Source organism: Lissotriton helveticus, chromosome 10 (assembly GCF_964261635.1).
Source record: "Lissotriton helveticus chromosome 10, aLisHel1.1, whole genome shotgun sequence".
NCBI classification, from domain to species: Eukaryota; Metazoa; Chordata; class Amphibia; order Caudata; family Salamandridae; genus Lissotriton; species Lissotriton helveticus.
Window position 1 is genome coordinate 432,710,832 of NC_136071.1, and position 18,278 is coordinate 432,729,109.

Consider the following 18,278-nt stretch of genomic DNA (forward strand, 5'->3'; position numbering starts at 1 on the left):
TTGTTCTTCGGGCCTGTTTGTCTGGTTCCCATGAGCCTCTTTCCTCATCCTCTTCCTCTTTTGTTTCCTCTGTTGCTGTCGCTTTCTTCTTCTCCAGTTCCTTCCAGGCTTATTCCTCTTTCCCGTCTTCGTTGTCCCCGACCTCTCGATCCGGTCTTTGGAGAATGTGTGGTTCGTGGAGTTTGACTCCCCGTCTGTAGAAGGCGGTATTCATCTGGAAAAGTTGGTTGGACTCTCACTCCACCTTCTTTTTCTGATGTTCTACAGACAGGGACAGGTCTCCTTCTGCATCGCTACTTGATATAGATTTAGGACTGCTGGCAACGTCTGTTGGGATTTCAATGGGTTCCCCCAATGACATTTTTTAATATAAATGATCATATTTGTGACTATAAGTAAGTATCAGGGACATAAGAAAGCTAGGAGATCGTTAAAGATGTTAAAAAATCAAATCGGATCAGGTGGCCTTAGTTTTCCCGATCTGAAACTCTACTTCTGGGCCTCATTTATAAGGCGTATCAGATCCTTATTAGATACAGAGAATCTGCTTTTCTACCACCATCTACTTTTAAAAGGTGATTCCAAACAATTTTTACTTCGCATTACAGACCCCAACTTCTACAAAAGGGTTCAATTTAAGACTGCACGGGATTTGGTAAAGATATGGAAAGATATACTTATCCATTGTAAAAGCACAATATTTCACACCCAATTAACCCTATGGGACAATCCTGGACTACCTAACATATTTAGCGATGGGGAATCTCAAAGGTGGCAATCGAAAGGAATCGAGGTACTAGGGGACATATATACTTCTCAAGGCATAATGGAATTCAGCACCTTAAAACAAATATATAGATTGTCCGACACACATGAGTTTAAATATAGGCACATACACGACTTTTTAGTGCGGAAGAACAGAATTAAAATCTTATCGAGCGGGGGTATCTGGGATATTTTAAACTCTAAAAAGGAGAAATCAATAATTAGTTCGGCATATAAGATCTTTATAGATTTAAGAACGGATGATAACGAAGTATTCGCTAATAAATGGAGCGTAAAACTGGGAACCAACATAACAGGAAAACAAATAAGCAAATCGTACACTAATATTCATTATTTTGTAAGATCCTCTAGCCTACGACTACAGCAATACAGAACCATATATATGCTATACTATACCCCAGAAAAGATCTCTAAATGGACTTCAAATAACACTATGGGAGAGAAAACCAAGTGCCCAAAATGCGATGAATATGCAGCAGATCTTATACATATGTTGTTTACATGTCAAAAATTAGGGAAGTTCTGGGAAGGAGTGGGGAAAATTTTAGTTATAACAAATGTTTACAGCTTACCAATAACAGCCCCTATGGTAATACTAGGTCTACATACCACAAATCAACCACACTCTGTATTGTTATCTATCTTACTTTCCTGTGCTAAACTAACTTTAGCTAGAGCCTGGATTAGCCCTAACCCACCTAACGCCTTGGAATGGTGGTATTTGGTTAATGAAACTAAAACTATGGAATGCATGTTAGCAGAACTTAGAGGTGTCAAATCAATGCAGAAATATGAGAAAATTTGGGGGAAATTAGAATTGAATTGAACTGACATTTAGTTTTGATTTATGTTTAGTACTGTTATTTTATAAGACGAGAACAGACTATGTATGTATAAGACGAACTTGCTTAATTTGAACAAATATCTGAATGTTTTTGTAATCTTATACCAGGTGAAAATAAAAAAAAAATTATAAAAGAAAAAAAGACTATAAGTAAGTATCCTGCCGCTCTCGTAGTCTACACAGTCACGATGTAGCTTCCGTTGTTGCGTGTTTTGATATCTTCTTTGTAGGCCTTGAGTCTTGTTTTTAAGTCATCGAAGTATTTTTTGATGATTTCCTTCTCTTAGTGGTTTCTCAGTTCGTCTTCCAGTATTTAGAGTTCTCGTAAGAGGGTCTCCCTGTCCTGCCAGGCATACTTGACCAGGATAGTTAGCATTTGTTTAGAACTCTTGGCAAAGTTGTCTGCCCATTCTTCCAACATCTTGGGGTTGGGTGACTCATATGATGGGGTAGTGTAGATGCGCAAACCTCTTGGCACCATATCTTTATCAATATAGTCCTGAAAAGAGATGGCTTCTCACCACTTTGATGTCCCAGATTTTTTTCAAGTCTTTTAAGTTTTTCTTGTAAACTGTTATCTTTTGCTTTGGTTTCTATTTTCTGTTGGCATTTATCAGGTGCCCTTGCAAAAATATTTTTTGTCCTTCTCTCCAACTCTTCATCCATGTATTTTATTAGGGATGGCTATTTTTCTGTATGCGATAAAAGTTAGACAATGTGGACTGCGTATATATGGTTGAAACTGATAGTACACCTGCCCTTCCTAGGACCTAGAGGTTCCTGCTGCAGTTTGTGTACTCAATGAAATAGTGTGCTACGTTTGTTTCTCAAAGTCATGTGAGTGAGAGCACGGAAACACAGTAGGGATGGCTACTATGATAGTGAGGTAGGTCGTGCCTAGGATATAAGCCTCTGTGAGTATAACCCATGGTATATGCTCAGATGCGTCATGATGCTTCTGTAAATATAGTTGTGTTCTTTGGCACCCTATACCTTGTAGCAAATAACTCATGTGAGTTCAAAGTGAAGAATGTGACGAATGAATAAGTGACAAAATGAAATGAAGATTGCTGGGAAAATCAGCGTGCACGATGTCGCTTTTTCCCTTGAGGGGAGAAGAGAAATGCTGTCAGTGTATACTGCTGTATATTAAAGGTGGCTCAGAGTCCCAGGATGAGAAATCATGCTTGTTATCTGGCTGAATGCTAATGGGCTGTTTGGGATCAAAGTTCTAATTTTGCCAGATCCTTCTCTGTCCACCGTACCCAGTTATAGCCTCCTTACTCACGTCACGAATGAGCAGAAGAGGTGAGAAGGACATGTGTCCTCCGACTCGTCTCCCTCCCCATTCCCTCATGCACCATGCAACCCCACAAGAGTGCCTACCTTCTCTGGTCAGACGCGTGGGGTCTTTTTCTTTCCTTGGGTAACTGCTGCACACACGTAACCGGAGCGTTTCTTGAGGATTTCTGCTGTTGTGCTTTACCAGCCGCTCACAGTTTTCCTCACAGTTTCTCCGATTTCCTCAGTTGCTCCGGTGACTTATTTCTCCGATTTCCTCAGTTATTCTGGCAACTTTTTTTTCTTTCCCTTTTTAATTCTTCCCACGATATTTACTGCAAGTGCTGTGTAGACGGATGGGCACTTACCTATAGCTGCATCACTAGATCCTCTCCTAAAGATATTTCCAAGTTATTCTCCGCAATGACTTGTGCATCTGTGAAATTCAAATCAGACATCAAATGCCGAGAGACTTGATCATAATTATGTCAATTTTGCTCCTTCTGTCTCCCCACGCCTGGGGCAGAGGATCGCTGTTGCAAGCGGAGCACGCCGGACCTAGATACCATAAACAAAGTCCAATAAAGCGATCACTCTGAGGTAGTGTACACATCAGTTGGTTTATTCCAGTAACACGTTTCGCCTGTAGAACAGGCTTGTTCACACACTACATTGTGGGAACAGACACCAATATATACAAAGTGTAGAAACAGTTGAAGAACAACATACATAATTACCACTGATACCAAAATGGATACCAACATTTAGCAAAGCATTACAATATTATACATTGACTGCCTTTCAAACCTTGGTGTGAGTCATGAGTGCACACAGAAATGAACATAAACATACCTAGTAGTATATTGCTTAGTGCTGTATGTGTGTGCGTCACTGTTACTATCGCCACAAGGGTACCCTTGTGGCGATAGTAACAGTGACGCACACACATACAGCACTAAGCAATATACTACTAGGTATGTTTATGTTAATTTCTGTGTGCACTCATGACTCACACCAAGGTTTGAAAGGCAGTCAATGTATAATATTGTAATGCTTTGCTAAATGTTGGTATCCATTTTGGTATCAGTGGTAATTATGTATGTTGTTCTTCAACTGTTTCTACACTTTGTATGTATTGGTGTCTGTTCCCACAATGCAGTGTGTGAACAAGCCTGTTCTACAGGTAAAATGCGTTACTGGAATAAACCATCAACTGAAGTGTACACTACCTTCGAGTGATCGTTTATTGAACTTTGTTTATGTTATCTAGGTCCGGCGTTCTCCGCCAGCAACAGCGATCCTCTGCCCCGGGCATGGGGAGACAGAAGGAGCAAAATTGACATAAATATATATATACGTATACATATATATATATATATATATATATATATACACACAACAATATATGAGGCTATATATTTAGGCTGTTACATGGAGACATGAGGTGCAAGGAAGGGGAAGAGGGAAAGGACCAAGGCTGCTGCCAATCAGAAATATTAGTCATTTGCAGCATACATGCGTGGGATATAGAAGGAAGTCCCTGATGGAACCCCCACTTTATTTAAGTTTGAAAATACATACAGTTGATTAGGAAAGCACACAGAAGTTGGGATATAGCATAACAGAGGTATGATGAAGAGTTCAGATGGTGTATTGGTGAAGATAAGCTGATAGAATGAAGAGAGTTGGACATGGATATATTGATGAACACTCTGCATCCTACACTAGCTGGTCACATTTTGAGTATGTTACCCTCCTCCTTTGGAGGGCATCTCACCAAGGGAAAGGTGGAATTTAGGGCACAGCAGGTATACACGATGAGAAGCATGTGCTAGGCATTCAGTAGAGGGACCTGCAAGACACATCCATGTACATTCAAATATGGATGTTCAAAGTGTGGGGTTTACAAGCAGCCAACCAATGTATGGTCACTCAGGTGGAGGGTTCTTATGTGACAGGAGATCAAGATGTGCATTCAGGCGTTTGCTCAGAAATGACTTGTACTTTAGGTAAACACTTTCAATGCCTCACAATTTGTACAGAGAAAATAGAGGAGGGTGTTACGTTGGGTTTTTGTGGTTTCTGTATGGTGGACAGAAGGACAGTATGCAGCTAGAGAACTTTTTAAAAGGCAAAGATGAAATTATCAACAAAAATTAAGATGAAGTACGCACTTAGATGATTTAACAATTAGTTAATAGAATTAGTTTAAGACACAACTTATCCTGGGGTTTGGGGGTTGGAGAGGGGTTAGGTCTACTCTGTGGTACATGAGCAAAGGTGGTAAATCTGATATGATCATTTGAATTTCCAATTCAACCAATGTAACAAGCTCATTTCTACTTTTTAATATTGATCATATATAACGCATATAGACCAGTACAAAATAATAAAGCAGTTTTCAAAGCTTACACTTCTTACGATAAAAAACTCTGCATACATCATATAGCTACTCCCTCGCACCCCAGCATCACAAGATACATTTGCAGAGAAAAAGAAAGAGAAGTGGTCATTCATTCCCACATAGAGTGTTCTCACTCCTAGGCACTATCACAGAGCAATGACACCACTCTGCTATGATTCTAGAAACATTATCTCACAGAACGTAAAAGAGTCCAAGATGTGTAATCTCTCAGGTCTAGCCAGTTCAAGGGTCCGATTCTTCATAACCCTTCTAATTGGCTTGAAGAAAGTCTCTAGCTACTTGGACCTAATTAAAAATGTTGGTTTTGACATCCTTTACCTCTGTCATCTTGTTTTGGTTCCACATGTTGGTTCTGTTGGGGACACCATTAAATTGAAAGATGTATTGATTACATACAAGAGAGCAAACTCTCCCCTGAGTGATATGTCAAACAACACAAAAACACTGACCACAATGGAAGAAAAGGTAAATCTTTAGTTTTTTGCCTTTTGGCGGATTAATTCGAAAACTGCATTAAGCAAGCTGTCCAAAACAAGGCAAAACATGGACTGGGAATACATTAAGTGAGTGAGTCGTGGCTGGTGACTGAGTGTTAAAATGGTTAAACAAATACAAACCAAATCATACAATTACACAAAACAGTACATTCAAAATATCCACTGTACATCACAATAGTCTCTGGAGGATAAATTATTTCTTTGGTTCCTTGGGACTCTGTGCAGACGGATATATATACAGAACGTCAACGTTTCAACCCTAGGTGGAATGTGCTGATTTATGTGCATCAATAGTGGGTCTTCATCAGGACTGGAATGTGGTAGGACAGCCTCTGAATGTAAATTAAAAAGTGGTCAGGGCCTAGTTGGATCAGTGTTAAAAACCAGTGGCGGGGGGGTTTGAAAAACCTAGTCCGCTCACCTCAATTGTAGTGGGTGTATCATTCGATAGTTCTTGGCCTTTGGGGAGGAGATTGTCGGCCGACTAACTCCTGCAGCGTGGGATTCGCAACATGTCTATAAAACAGGTAAGGTAGAACTCAGGTCTTAACTCAATTGGGGTACTGTATGTAATACAGGTTGCTATTGTAAGGGTTAAGCCTACCTTTAGTCTTTATTTAGGATCCTCAACACCAGCCGGTGTGAAGATCATGAAGGGCGGGGCCGCTGTGGCGAGCGCCTGAATGAAAATGGGATCCCGCTTTCAGTGCTGGAGTCTCCTGTTGTCATGCTGCATGAATATAGTATCACTTGAGTTCACAGTGTGAGCCGCCTTAACAGTTTATCAGCATGACAACAGTTTAAGTTGGGGACACATTTTAATTGTGTCCCCCCAACAGAACCAATGTTGTTGTTTATATCCCTTACCCAGGTTCTGTGGGTTACAGGGTCACTCCATTACTTTTAATTGGTTCCACATGTTGGCATGAAGGTTTATCCAAATGAAATCCTTTATCACGGCCTGCTGTTCTTGGCGCCTGCTTTGGGTCACCCGGCTCAAGTCCAGGAACAGGAAGCCCTTATGCCCTATGAGTTGCAATGATCCACATCTTATTGCTGCTTGTGTCACACCTTCCCCTCTGCCCTTAATTCCCTAGTTTGTTAATTGTGATTTCCACCTCAGTATTCCTCTTTCCATTGCCTCCTGTTGGGATTCTTACAGCCTTGGTGACATTTCCCACAGAGTCTGCACCTTCTCACAACACTTTTGTTTGGAAAAATCCTTAAATTAGGGTCACCTGGTCCTCTCCCTCAGTAGATGGGAAAACTCAGGACTCTGACCCTATTTGCCCTCAGTCCATTCTCAAAGCTCTATATATCACTCTCCATTTTTGACATGACTGTAATAACGTAATCTCTGAATATCTTGTTTTGGAGTACCTCCTCAAGACAAAACTGCCCAATGCCCTCATATTTTTCCAATGCCCATCTGCAGGATTTTGATTTTCTTTCAGTACCTGAGAATCAAGAGGCCAGATACTCAAAGCAAGTCTTGATCTTCAGTAGCCTCTGACCCAGGCCAGTCACTGTTTCTGTCAGTTCTGTTAGGGAGTCACTGGTAAGTGTCTCGCTCTTAGTCAACTGGGCATGTCCCATCACCATCTTACTACTCGTTGTTGCATTGAAAGTCCCTCTGGTGCCTGTCACTGGTTGAAAAAAAACTGTTTTCTTCTTGTTGCCTTGGGCTTATGTTCTTTAGGATGCATATTAATCTGGGAAATTAAGCACCCCCACCCCCACTGTTCTCCTGGTCGCTCTACCCTTCACTTCCAGGTCCAGATCAATTGCATCACCCTCTCACTGCCCATGGTCATCAATTAGTGGCACTTCCTTCATTCCATTCAGGGGAGATATACCCATGAGTTCTTCAGCATCTTGTGTCGCCACCCCAAATAGGTCAGCAATGGGACCCCATGGCACTGGCCACCTGCATGGATCTTTGAAGTCCTATAACTGAAGGTTTCATCCACCTCAGGCACAACAACAGTTGTAGGGCTCAGCTCCAGAATCTCAGGCTCCATGCTCCTCCATAGGCAGCAATGCAGATACCTATGATTCCATTTTGGATCGTTGCCCTGTACAGGAGTATCCAATCTTCTCAGACGTCAGCTTTTTAGAGAACAGTGTCTCCGATCTTCTGCTCTCTGGGAAAATGGTGTCTCTCTAGGAGTGTTTTCCGACCTCCTGGGCCAACACCAGCCCGTCCTAACTCCAACCTGGGCATCAGAAAAGAAGTTTTACCAGAACACAGGACAAACAAGTTTCCTAAGCCTCAGGGCCAGCTCTGCTCCCCCACCGCAATTTCTACTTTTTATGCATTTGGAGCATATGTTCAAAAACATTTTTGCAGCCGGAACTGGCACGATTCTGCGAATTTGGCCATTATCGAACGCAAAATTGTTTTCCATATGTACAAAGCACAAATTGCAATTCAGTAACATGGTACCAAATCACAGTTTGTTTTTAGTGAATAAGTATTTGGAAGTGGCGTGTTTAGGATGTCCTTTCCAAATACCAAATTGCAGTGCTGTGTATGAATGTCTTGCGACCCAGTTACAGTTGCAAAACATTAATTTTTTACTAACACTACGAGGGGTGTGGTAGCCATTTGCAAATTAAAAAGGGGTCCAAACGAGAACCCCTCACCTTTAAGAATGTTTAAACAAGTGCCTACTCTCAAAAAATGAAACTTATACGTTTAATATTATTTTTGGAAACGCATTCCATTTTCCTTTAAGGAAAATGGGCTGCATTTGAAAAAAGAAGTTTGCATCTTTGAAAAAGAATCGCAGACTTGGTGGTCTGCTGACCCCTGCAGTCCACCATCCCTGTGAAGGCTGCAGTTCTTAGTGGGTTGCACTTTTTTACGTACCTCATTAACATTCATGAGGTAGGTCTATTGCGACCCCATTCAAAATCGCTATTTCCAACATGTATGTATTTGTACCTTAGGAATTGTGATTTCCTAATTGCGATTCGTAAAAGAATCACAATTAGGAATTCGCAATTCCAAAATTCTGTACATTTGGCCTTTGGTTTCAAAGACTGATTTTTGTGAACAAAGCTATGCCCTGTGGATAGTCTGCTTCGTTTCTAATTTTAGAAGTTAAGCACATCTTTGAAAATGGCAGAAATATTGACGTCTGAATCAGATCATTTAAGTACAATTTGCGATGCGACCGATTTCAAACTCTGCATTATTAGCAACTGATATTTGCAAATTGCAAATACCAATTCAGTATTTGTGACTTGCAAATCTTTTGTTCAAGAATGTTGGAAGGACCATTTGCACATGCAATTTAGCACAAAATTGAAACGGGTGGAAATTGTATGTAAATTACAAAAGCTGACCCAGAATGAATCAAGGGTTTCCACAATGACTGCTTTCTATGTGATTGCGAGGTGGGTGCGATTATAGACTGTTCAGTAGGGGAGAAGGGGATAGGAGAGGATATTTAGAACCAAGCTTACCATTTTCCAACAGACAGAGGAGGAAACCTTTTAGAAATGTAGGCTAAGTAATGCAGTGAAATTAGATTTAACTGAAATGCTAAAACCACACCTTGAAAGCAGTACTATGAGCAGCAGTTCCATCCCCACTCATGTGCAGGTGTGGTGCTCATTGCACAATATTGAACTTTTACTGGGTGGCCAGATCCCCCCATGTTTTAGGGTGTGTAGATGGAGCACATTTTCCTATTTGCCCTCCAGCCCATGTAGAATACCTGTTTCGGAATAGAATAAATACATGTCCCCTCAATATATAAGTTGTCTGTGATGTACATAATGTAATTACAGATAAAGAGGCAAAAAAACATGGAGCACCCATGTTGCATACATCTTCAGGTACAGTGGGATACACCAATGACTAGAAAGTGGGAAGTTTGATGATGGCTATATATTAGGTCATTTGATGCTGCACAATGGCACACATGAATGTGTTTCTCAAATCCATAGTTTAGGCATGCTCATACTTATGGTTTTTGGTTCCAGATGACAGTGTGCATGTGTTAAGGACTTGGATTCTGACACCATACTTAGCCCCAGAAAACCAAAACAAAAAGTGTTACAACATTGCTCATTGACACACCAAGGCGGTGATGGAACAATCATTTGGCCTGCTGAAATCAAGATTTCACTATATTCACAAGAGAGGAGGTGCTCAACATTATGCTCCTGATAGAGCCTGCTAAATTGTGGCAACAGGGGCCATGTTGCAGAACATAGCTACCAGGCGGGCCCTACCCATCACTTTGGTGGATGCTGATTACGAAGATGAAGATCCTGAGTCACCTCTTCGGCAGCTTCGGGACCAGAATACAACAGTGGAGGGGAGACGCAGAAGGGACCACTTTGCAAAAAATTACTTTCCAAGGTGAGTTAAACGTGACAGTACACTCACTGAACAATGAAGCAGAGTTGATGCAGCAAACTGAAGAAATCTTCAATGTCAGGCTACTTATATATATCTTGTTCATTTTCTAAAATATATGACAACCAAGTGGAAAGTAGAGTACAAACAAATGTCAGGTACGTCACCCAAACAAAATGCCAAAATACCTGCACAAAAAGCTCTGCCCCTTACTGCCTGCTGTAGCCACGTTCAACATGGCTTGCCCCTACTTGTTCTCCGGTAGGAATATGACACATAAATGTTTTGTTGCATCCTGCCAGATTAGATGCTTTTGGGAGTTTGAGACTGTCACGGTTGCCCTTCCAAACAGTATCTCATGGTCGTCACAGTACTCTTCGATCAGGATCTCCAATTCCTTCTCAGAAAACGTCAGTTTTCTTTTTGTGCCTCCTGTATCCTTTAAGCATTTTGTGAGGGGGGCACTGATGCAGATGATACTGCTTTCATTGGGCTGATATTTTTTCTGAAGAATGCCTTTAGGGATATTATGCAAAAAGAACAATTGATGGACAGAATGCAGAACAATGTCATACATTCACCCCAGTACAAAGATCTGGGCCTAAAGCCATTGGTTTTTTTTTGCTCACCATGCCATTCCAGTTTGAACCCAGCCATATGCAAATCAGTCTTGACCCTGTGCCCAATGGAAACAGTCCAGCCCAAACTGCCAGGCCAGGTCCTCCCTGGACTGGAACCAAGCATCCTAGGACTGGTTTCTGGGTTTCATCCCTCTTCGGCCAGGATAGCCTACTCCAGTGGCATGAATAGCACGGGGCCTACGTCTGGGCATACCCCTTCCCACTCGGGTGGTAAATGCAAAAAGAACAATTGATGGACAGAATGCAGAACAAAGTCATACATTTACCGCAGTACAGAGATCTGGGCCTAAATCCATCTTATTTTGCTCAACATGCAATTCCACTGGGGGTGAATGTTTTGATTTGTTCTGTATTCTGTCCATCAATTGTGCGTCTTTTGCTTCCTCACCAATACGTTGGCCCCGGGCTCATGTGCCACTGGATTCAAGCTATGCTGGCTGATGAGGGGGTGAAACCCCGAAACCGGTCTTAGGATGCTTGTTTCCAGTCCAGGGTGGATCTGGCTTGGCAGTTCAGACTGGACTGTTCCCATGGAGCAAAGGGTCAAGACTGATTTGCATATGGCCAGGCCTGAACTGGGTTGGCATGGTGAGCAAAAGCATGATGGATTTAAACCAGATCTCTTGACTGGGGATGGATGTTTTAATTTGTTCTGCATTCCATCCATCAATTGTGTGTATTTTGCTTCCTCGCCCTAAGTGCACCGGGTATGCCCAGACATGGGTCCCCGGCTCACTGTTCCACTGGATTCAAGCTATCCTGGCTGATGAGTGGTGAAACCCCGAAACCGGTCCCAGGATGCTTGCTTACGGTTCAGGGAGGACCTGGCTTGGCAGTTCGGGCTGGACTGTTCCCAAGAGGTACAGGGTCAAGACTGATTTGCATATGGCCAGGTCTAAACTAGGGTGGCATGGTGAGCAAAAGAATGATGGATTTAACCCAGATCTCTTGACTGGGGGTGAATGTTTTGATTTGTTCTGCATTCCATCCATCAATTGTGTGTCTTTTAGTGATATTATGGCAGTGCAAAGGGTCACTGGATACCCGGGTACCTTAACCAGTGAATTTCTGGATCATAAACCCCTCTCCTGTTATAGCCCACAATTGATGAAATCGTGCTGTCTCTTGCTCGCGCCAGGACACTCTAGAGTATTTGAGCGCGCTATAAAACTTTTATAACATATAACATAACATATAACATAACATATATGCAGTTTAGGTGCAAGTCGTTACAGACAAAGGTGCTTTGCAGCAAGTGGACGGACGCAGCAGTAAAAGATGACCTATGTCCAGTTTGTGTGGGAGCACCGGAGTCGCTCACTCATTTTACCTTTTTTGCTCCTTGTATGCTTCACAAAGAACCAAATGGAGAGTTCCCATTTGTAGGTCGTTGGGAACTAGCAAGCACTTGGAGACTTTTTAGAATTTTTAGCACGGATACGAATAGAGCTATGGTGTTTGCTATATCTGCGTGAATATGGATGCCAAGTGTATCCAAGTTCATGACTAGTCACTGTATTTCTATGAGAAGGGGTGTGGTGTTGTTCCCCTCCTCATTCGCTTTTTCCTTGCCAGGTGTAACTAATGCTGGAATTGATCCATTTATTTTATAGAGGGCATTTTTATGCTATGCATTTGTATTTATACCGCTTTGTCTCCCTTTTCATTTTTGTCAACCGATATATGTATGCCGTGCCTTCATTTTTATGCTTACCAGAACCTGTATTTTTTTTATTTTCATAGAAGGAAAAAGGCCAGGTTTGCACTTTGCAGTTTACAACGATTCCATTTGTATGGACTGTATCCACCTGAAACCTAGAAAGTGCTTGGTGTGATAGTTCTTATCTTTGGTTCGAAGTGGTGAATTGTTGTTCTTTGACTTAAATGCACCAGGTAATGAAGGGGTGATTTAATGTTTTTATATAACTGTATATTATTTTTATAAAATGATGCTTTTATGATGCTGGTGATCAAAACAATGCTTTACATACAATATATTTTTCCTGGGAATAGCAGCTGCTCTCCGCTCTCCTCCATATCTACTCAGGTTGATCTCCAGGCATTTACTGTGAGGCATTTCCTGGTTCAGAGGTGACCATCTACAGTCAAGATCGCAATTTGCGACTTCAGTTGCAATTTTAGAAATCGCTAACAGTGATTTCCAAAATGTTGGTGCGACTGTGTAGCAACTCGCAAATTGGGGGCTCTTGTTGTACGTACACACAGATATGCGATTTCCTATTTGCAGATGGCAAAGATTCGCTATTAGGAAATTGCAAACCTTTACATACGTACACCTAGCGCTATGTGTTTGAAGTAAGTAGAAGTGCAACGGATGCAAATAGCACAAATATAATATGAGACGATCACAAACAGTGAACATTTGTGATGCCATCAGGTCATGGCCCCAAGCCACTCTTTAAGTAAAGCCCATGCGTGCCCTTGCCCGACACTGAGTAAGAGACAGAAGTCAATCAGCTGAGAGGAACACTGACACCAGCAGAATGGAAAGGTCAGCAGCAGAAACAGAGAGGGGGTAAGGTAGACCTGTATCTTCTCCGACAATGCAGCTGCCCGAATTTCCCTCGTTATTCGGGATTGAACAGGCAACTATCCTCTTATAAGGCATCAGTTTCATCCAGGCAGTCTATTTTAAATAGACTTGTACACCATTGCATACAAATAACTTCCATCACATATCAGCTTCATCACAGAAACCCTAATCTCTCACACTGTGACGCACAGACACAACACACAGCTTACTCATAACGCGTGCTAAAACACCATTAGGTGTTTTTCTTTCCTCAGTGTGTTTACAGTCCTTCTCAATTTCATGGACACGGAAATTGCCATGAAATTATCAGCCTGATTCATCAAGCTGATTTGCGGTCGCAAAGGGCCAGATTCTGAGAATCTGGCCCTTTGCGAGTGCGATTTTTGCATTTGGGATTCATCATCCCAAATGCAAAAATCTCTATTACCGAAATCGCATATTTGCGAGGAATTGGATTTAAGGAATCTCTAATAGAGATTCCTTAAATGCAATTCATCAACCAATTAGAAATTGCAAAATCGCAATATTTGGTCGCAATTTACCACCAAGTCTGACTTGATGGTAAATTGCGAAAATAGTGTAAAAAGCACTTTAGTGCATTTTTTTCTTTTGCATGTTACACACACACATGTCCTTTGGACATGTGTGTGCGCAACACCTGTTCAAATGTGCATTTAAGGGGTGCTACAGGGTGTCCTTTGGACACCCCTGGCACCCTTTAAATCGCTATCTTATTTGCGAGTAGCAAATTGCTAATCGCAAATAAGGAATACTCCCCATTCATTCCTATGGGCCTTTTGGCCCATAGGAATGAATGGGGAGTTATTCCTTATTTGCGATTAGCAATTTGCTACTCGCAAATAAGGAATGTGTAGGAATCGCTATTTATTTAGCAATTCCTACATGAATACCGTTTTGCGAGTCCTTAATAGCGATTCGCTATGAATCGCTATTAGGGGCTCGCAAAACGGGTGAATGATGAATCAGGCTGTATGAGCCTTATCATCAAGGGAAATTGCGCTCGCAAAGGGCCAGATTCTGAGAATCTGTCCCTTTGCGAGCGCAATTTTTGCATTTGGGATTCATCATCCCAAATGCAAAATTCGCTATTACAGAATTCGCATTTTAGCGAGGAATAGCATTTAAGGAATCTCTATTAGAGATTCCTTAAATGCAATTCATGAAACTTTTAAATTTTGCGAATTCGCAATTTCCGGCCGCTATGTACCGCGAAGTCTGACTTCGTGGTAAATAGCAAAAAGTTAGAAAAATGCGCTTTAGTGCATTTTTCTAAGTGGTATGTTACACACACACATGTCCTTTGGACATGTGTGTGCGCAACATCAGGCTACATTTCCATTTCAGGGGTGCTACAGGGTGTCCTTTGGACACCCCTGGCACCTTTGAAATCGCATTCTTATTTGCGATTAGCAAATTGCTAATCGCAAATAAGGATTGACTACCCATTCATTCCTATGGGCCTTTAGGCCCATAGGAATGAATGGGGAGTTATTCCTTATTTGCGATTAGCAATTTGCTAATCGCAAATAAGGAGGCTGTAGGAATCGCAATTTATTTTGCAATTTCTACATGAATCCCGATTTGAGAGTCCTTAATAGCGATTCCTTAATAATCACTATTAAGGTTTCGCAAATCGGGACCATGATGAATCTGGGGGTTACTCTTTCCCCTTCCCTAGTTCACGGACTCAATGTCTAGCCCTTCAAAGATCTGACTGAAACAAATCATGTACGTACCACAATAACGCATTGTTTCTGAAGCCTTGCAACTTTTTGTTGTAATGGTTAACACTTATATCAGCAGGAAGCATTGGTAACAAGCATTGGCGAAAACCTTGCCTGTTGGACCTATTGGCTTTACATGTAAGGTTTAGGGTAGGTTAGGTGGTGGAAAGTACATGAGAAATAGGAGTGATTTTGGCTGAAGAAGCAGATGATAGAAAGACCAACATGAGTCGCACAGGGGTGGAAGATTGCAGGAGGGAAGCACACGAGAAAAAGAGTGATGTGGAGAACAGGGTTGTAATGCTTTCAGTAGAGAAGCACTGAATGGAGTGAACCACACAGAGCTCAGGGAAGTGGGACGATGCAGTGGGCTAAGTAGGCTGAGTAAAACAGCTACACAGAGTGCATGAAGAAAGCTTATGGCAGGGGAAAAGTAGACCAGGGAGAAAGGCGGAAAACACATGCACTCCCATGCAATATGTCTTTGCATTTGCGAAAGATAGAGCTAGTGGCTTTGTAAATGACAATGTGTTTTATATATGTATTTTTGTTTGGGGTGGATGTATGTGGTGGGGAGTGGAATAATGTGGGTTGAAGTGCAATTGATAGTTGTGGAATTGTGTGGGTTGGAATTGTGTGGTGTAGTTTTGTAGTGGGATTATGTGCTATGGTGAAAAGATAGGGGTCAGAGGTACACAGAATAGGTAGACAGGAAGATAGAGAAGGATTGGTGGTTTGTGCATGGGTCGGTGAATGAACTCCAGACAGAGGAACAGAAAGAGTATGTGACAAACACACAAAAAAGGGGAGTGCAGGCTATAGACGCATAAAGAGGGATCTCTAGTGTATGCAGAAAACACCCTAAGAAGAGAAGAGCATGAGTTTGCGGGACGGAAATCTTGAAAAGACATGGGGAAAAAACTGTGCTCGAATTTAGGTGTGCACGTGCCTTTGCGAACAGGGCCCAAAGAAGGGTCAATTTAGTAAACACATTATTGCAGAGGAGAATAACCTATGTGCATATTATAAATAACCTGGATGCAGGCACTATTGCAACAATATCATGGGAGAACAACAGAAATGAAAAAAACTGGGTCAATGCTGGAATAACAGACATAAGTCACGGTTTTCAAGAAAAATGATGAGACTGAAGTAGCGCTTCAGTGGCAAACTCGCTAAAGTGGCGCTAATGTTATGGGGTGGGAATAAACCCAAGTGGGCCACTTTGCAACCACTCTGTGTTGGTTTATTTAGTTAATTACATCACAGCTGGAATCCTTGCAAAGCACGGCTTTCATTAGGTGTAGGTATTCATGCCTCAGACAGCCATTTTCTTAAAAGTTCTAGCACACTCATTTCAATTTATGGGGTGCACAAAAAATATTTAGGACGCTAAAACAAATACAAGTTAACGTCTTTTAGCCTTACTTGTGGTACTTGCAAATATGGAAATTCGAAATGGGTGCTGCAATTTCTATATTGGCAAATCTCGAGATAAAGAAATATCGATATTTATAGTTTATTCAACTAAAAAAAGTTGGTGCACACCCACAAATTTGTAGGTTTGTGTCTATTGATCAACAACAGTTTCCCTTTGGAGGAGCAAACAGTAAAATAAGTTAAATGTAAATCTGCACATTTGTGTTTCATTTCTGTACATGCCGTTGGATGCCAAGTGGAACATTCTAATATACACGTGCACGTCTTGAATAGTTTGACATTAAAGTTGAAGATGATTCAGGGGAAATGGAACAATAGATCAAGTTCTAAGCCTTTTTTTAATGACAAGTTGGCGTTCAATGAATGTAAGTGCAGCTCGTTTACACGGCATTTAACCTGAAACTTTGGCGCAGAAACTATTTTCCTGGACCTATGTTACTTTTCATCATAGAGTCTCTCTACCGGGGATGCGAGCATTAGGACTGGGCCAGGTGAGCAAACACTAGCAAACTTCCCTTGGATGGATGAAGGATGGATGTGAATTCAGGGTGACTTTGTAGAAAACCAAGAGGAACAGACGGTAAATAGGGGGAATGCTTCTCTTAGGAAGCCAGAGCTCGATTGAAGAAATGGTAAGAAATATGCTGTGTTAGGGCTAGATGGAAGGCAAAAATGTGCCATTTGAACATGACTCAGGCAGTCACATCAAGGGTGTGCATCTGGTGGGGCGCAGTGGTAGGACAAGCTGGGGTATGCACTGCAAACCCACCAAGCAGTGCCCTTAACTAGAGAACACCACATCAAACTCCCTGCATGCCAGGTTGTATGTGTGTGGTGAAGTCCTGGAGTGGGCGCGCCTCCTCTAGTCTGATGATGAAGAAAACCCATGTGCTCTTTGGTCACTCAATCTACTCCATGCATTGCATCAGACACCAGGAAATAAGAGGGGGCCCAACTGGGAGGTCGACACATGACAGCTGGCAGAAGGACATGAACATACGGCTTGGCTCTATACGTGGCTAGACAAGCACCTTCTGACAGCTGGCATGGAATCCCAGGTCAGAAGTGCCACACAGAGTGGAGAATAAAGATTAGCTTTGTTTTTGGCTGAGCTCCAGAGTGAAGGAGAGCATTGCTTGGATGAGGTGTCCTTGCAAATATGAACAGACCCACAAAAACATGGATGGACTCCACTCCACACAGTGGACGTAGCAACAGCTGGTACAGTGAGCGAAATAATACAGTAATCTCGAACACTTTGCGCAGACATTATAAGAACACACATTTGGCATTTAAACAACCTAGGATACCAATATTTGCCCTTCCTCCTGGGTGCCAAAAACGTCCTCCCCGCACCCACCTGCTCACAACTAAGGAGTACTTTAAGGAGTCTAGAGGCGAGTTTGCGCAACAGCTTTCCTTCAAGAAGTCCACATTTAAACTTCACAATGCAAGTTTTTACTATTTAAAAACTATTCAGGTTACAGTGCCGTTATCGTGCAGATAGAATTGAATCAGATTCTGCAACCCCTCCACATATGTGCTTCTAAGATAACCAATAATTAAATCTTAAGTTATGAAGCCCCCAACAAGGTGGCTCACCACAGGAGAACGAGTTGAACACACCGCCGGCATCAGATCCAAAACAAGCAGGATTCACTTTGGAAGGACGCCCAAACATGCGCAAGTCCTA